We start from the raw sequence: 4,836 nt of genomic DNA, 5'->3' as shown, positions 1-4,836 counted from the left end.
GAGCAACTTCTAATTCCAGCAGAATTCCGGATGCACCCCATTTCAAGGTAATGAGCCAAAAATAAATCCTTCCTAGAATGTGGACCCTACACTCTCAGAAAAAATATACAAAAGCTGTCATTGGGACTATTTAGGTACTAATATGCACCACTTAGGGGAAAGTTAGGTACAAAGGTGAAACTTTTGAAAGGGTACCAACCCAGTGACAGCCTTTTTTTGGAAATGCACTGGAATTCCTGGGAGACTTCTGCAACTTCCTCTGACGGACATGGTAACACTTTCTCCTTGTCACTCAAGAGAGAGAAAATGAGTCATACAGTTTTGAGGTTTCATGTTTTAATATACGTGCACGAAGCATCTTTCCCTGACTAATGCGGTGTCCATGTCAGATTTATTTAGCCCAAATGTGATTACTCACGAGCATAATTACTTTAACAGCATTCATTTTCCTCGACACTCACTCTCGTACTGACGCAACATGGACTACTTCCATAAAAAATAAAACGTTCGCTGCATAATCAAGCTGCCTCTTGGTGCTAGCGGTAAACTGATCTATACTGGCCCTGAAATGCATATGAAAATGTAATTAGTGAATTAGTGCGCTTATTTTGAGTAATGGAGATGAGATTGGATTAGCAGGCTCTGATTCTGTCCTCATCATGGCAGTGGACGCATTTTCTTGTCTGCTTTCAGCACCTTGTTAAGACGCGGGAGCTGATGAGGTTAATTGGAGTCTTTCAATGTGGCTTTGATGACTTGAAGGGGCAAATCTCGCAACTGACAGAATGTGTGGCACATCCACATGGACCGAATTCTCATAGGCTTGGATTTTGTGATTGGCTGAATGTCAACGAGGCAATTATCCGCAGGGATTCAGGTCTGCCCAGTTGAGGAGCGCCAGGGAAGGTCATCTTGATCCATGGAGGTTAATTAGCTGACCTCATCTAAAGGGGGATAACTCGTGAAGGTAGCCACCGCTTTTAGCTGTAACTGTTGCAGTTGGGAGTTTGCATGGATGTTGCAGTCCTTTTTCAAAGCCAGTTTTCTCTGAGCCCTGACCTTCTTCTTGCTGAAATTGTGTTCGTTTTGTTTCTCAATAGCTGTGTCTTTGTTTTCTGAATGCCGCCATTCTTAAACTACCATGCATCTATAATAGATTTGTAGGGTCTTCTGTCTTGTACGTGTGTCTTGCGTCTGGTCAACACACCCACTCTAGACCACAGTGAATGTCAGAGTAGACCGTTGCTGACCCCTCATGACCCTTATAAACGGTGTCATCCATCTCCAAAAGGACAAACAATATGAAGTGAACAATGAATTCAAAGGGCTTTCCTTCACTGAAATATGTTCAATAGTAACTCTAAATGGAAGCATTGATTTGCGCTGTCCATGGTACTTTGAAACGTTGCATGTGTGCTTAGTAAATTTGATTTGAAGAACTAATGATGAACAGATGTTTGGATTTTGGTACTGGCTTGTGTATGTTAACAGATGCATTACTGAGTTAATTTTTAACAGTTCGATTTTGTTTTGTCTTAAGCATTTAAAAAAAACAAAACCAAATAAATCTTTCTCAAAAAAAGCAATGAAGCGTTTGGTCTGAGCAAGTTAGTTTAAATTACTAAATTGGTTGTAATTAATTACTGTGGTGAACTAAACTCAGTACTCAAATACACAGGATTTGTTGTTTTTCAAGGATCACATTATAAAAATGTCAACAATTTAACAAACTGTTGCTCTGCCATGAAAATAGCTGACATAACGGAAAAAAACGGACTAATATAGTGGACTGTGGCCATGCTGAGAATTACATAATGCATTTGTCATGCTTTATTGTTTCCCTACGAATGGTGGTACCATAGTGCAGTGGTAGCATCACATGGTACTTTAATAAATACAGTGGTATGGAATAATTAGCATATTCATAAACTAATGCATTTGAATGATTCTGCAACAGAGAAAGTGTTTTTGTTCTTTATTTTCCACAGTAGAATTGAATCACAATGCACTAAAAGCAAAGCACTTTATCAACAATAAACTTTGTCCACGCATAGCTCCGATGTTGTTTTCAATCTGTTGCACCACAAGTCAATCAAACGGTGACTAAATGCATAAATAAATATATAATACTCAAAACAAAGACACAATCAGCAAATGAGCATTGCTTTTTTGTGAGTGTGAGAGCCCTTTCAGCTGTGCTCACATTGTATTCTGTGCTGAATACCACGGTACTCAGGAAATGACCCCTTATGACATAGTCCTTGTTGCTATGGCAGCGTGGATAGTGATACACTTCCCAATCCCAACAGAACGCAACATATTTTTATTGAAATTGCTCTAGGTGGGAGGTCCGTCGTGAACCTTTGGTCTGTTGTCCTCAATGGATCGCAGATATTTCGTTCTCCTTGAGCTAATAAAGAAGAAAGGTTTGTGTGGAAATCTGTTCAGCATGCCCACAGGAAAGACAAATCACAAGTGCGATCTCAAATAGAGACTTTGGAGACTGCTGTTGTTTCTTATATAGAGTTTCAGATTTTAACAATGTCTCAAACTGGGCTCAGGTTTGCCAAAATGCCAAAATCTGCAGTTAAAGTTCAAGTTTCTTTATTTGTCACATACATATTACATATATGTGCTCAGGTTAAGAAACCCTTGTTGATTCTTCTGCTTCTTCTATCAGGTAACATTCACACGAATCCAGGCCCTGAACTGGCACAACTTGAAAACCCAGATTATCTAAAAACCAGCAGTGGACTGCATCTTATCCATCTAAATGTACGCAGTTTAATTAATCAAATTGATGCAGTTCGCATCTGGGCAAATTCGACTGATTGTGATATTATGGTTCTGTCAGAAACGTGGCTGAAATCATCAGTTACAAACAATATGATTCATATTGACGGATATAATGTTATAAGACAGATTGTGCTAAAAAAGGAGGGGGAGTTGCGATCTTTGTCAAAACGGCACTCAACTGTACAGTACTTGGATGGAGTCTATCAGCAAGCCAAAATGTTTTGAACTGTCCGTAATTAAGTTACACTTCTCCAGCGGTGTTGATTTTATAGTAATGGGATGCTATCGTCCACCATCGGCATCTCATGAAGCTTTAACACTGTTGCCGGACTATATGAAAACATTTTCAGACAATGACTTTGTATTGCTGGGAGACTTGAACTGGGACTGGTTAACCAAATCTTCCAAATCAATTAAGGATATTTGCGATGCTTTAAATTTGTCGCAATTAATTATTTCCCCAACTCGGTTGAATTTAAAACATATGGTCAAGTCCACATTGCTTGAGGTTATACTTACAAATTCTCCACATAAGTATTCTTCCATCTGTCTGGAATGACATGAAGAAACAGAACAAACTGAGACTGACTCAATCCTGAAGAACTGTGGCAAAGTCTCCAAGATGCTTCAAACCTACCTGCAAAGCTCCCTGAAAAATTATGCGCAAGTGCATGCGCAAGGATAAAGTAGTTAAACTAGGACTGGTAGCTTATACTTCCCCTATTGAGTTGCCTCTCCCCTCGCCGTTGTCTGCATCTTGGGATGTTTTTGAACCTGTTTCCCTTCAGTCACTCAAAGACAATATTGCCAAGCTGAAACCATCCTCTTCTTCATATGATGTTATCCACCCTAGATTTTTAAAACATATTGTTGATTCAGTTGGACCGGGCCTAGTGTCCTTTTTTAATAAGTGTCTTTCAACTGGTGTGGTTCCTGCTCATCTGAAAGTGGCCACTGTCACACCTCTCCTCAAGAAGCCTTCACTTGATCTGTCTGTTTTAAAAAATTATCGCCCCATCTCTGTTTTACCATTTATTTCCAAGGTTTTGGAAAAGACTGTGTTTTTCCAACTTCAATCTTTTCTTGCTGTAAATAGTCTGTTTGAGCACTTTCAATCTGGTTTCAAGGCTGCCCACAGCACTGAATCTGCCCTTTTGAGAGTGTTAAACGACATCTTTTTAGCCACTGATACGGGTGACTCTGTGGTCCTCGTTCTTTTAGATTTATCAGCTGCTTTTGACACCATTAACTATTCTATATTAATCAATACACTAGAATCTTGGATGGGTCTCTCTGGCACAGTTCTAAAGTGGTTCCAGTCATTTTTATCTGACAGGAAATATGTGGTGAGGCTAGGAGAATTTTTCTCTTCCACGGTTTCTCTCCCCTGTGGTCTTCCACAAGGCTCAATTTTGGCCCCCACTTTATTTTCGTTGTATATGCTACCTCTGGGCTCCATTTTTAGAAAACACGGGGTGTCGTTTCATTTTTATGCCGACGACACGCAAATCTATTTACCTTTTAGGAAGAATGACCCATTGGCGATGACTGCTCTTTCATCTTGCTTAGATGAGGTTAAATCCTGGCTCTCTCAAAATGTTTTATCTTTAAATGAAGAGAAAACTGAGGTGATCATTTTAGGTCCATCAGAAAATATGAAAGCCCTAAATCTTGACCTAGGACCTTTATCGGCTTTTAGGTCTTCACAGGTACGGAATCTGGGTCTTCTTTTAGATGACTCGCTAAAATTCGATAAGCAAATTTCTACTGTGATTGGGTCCAGTTTTCATCAACTCCGTACACTAGCAAAAATTAAACACTTTCTCACTGACAAGACTTTGGAGATGGCGGTTCATGCTTTTATTACATCGCGTCTCGATTATTGTAACTCTTTATACTGTGGCATATCTAAAACTCAAATTGCCCGTCTTCAAGTGGTCCAGAACGCTGCCTCTAGATTCCTTTTAAAAAAGAAAAAAAGGGATCACATCACTCCGCTCTTGAAGGCCCTTCATTGGTTGCCTGTTCAATTTAGGATAC

This window comes from Sinocyclocheilus anshuiensis, unplaced genomic scaffold (genome assembly GCF_001515605.1).
Source record: "Sinocyclocheilus anshuiensis isolate Anshui unplaced genomic scaffold, SAMN03320099.WGS_v1.1 scaffold534, whole genome shotgun sequence".
NCBI lineage: Eukaryota > Metazoa > Chordata > Actinopteri > Cypriniformes > Cyprinidae > Sinocyclocheilus > Sinocyclocheilus anshuiensis.
This window is presented reverse-complemented; position numbering follows the sequence as displayed.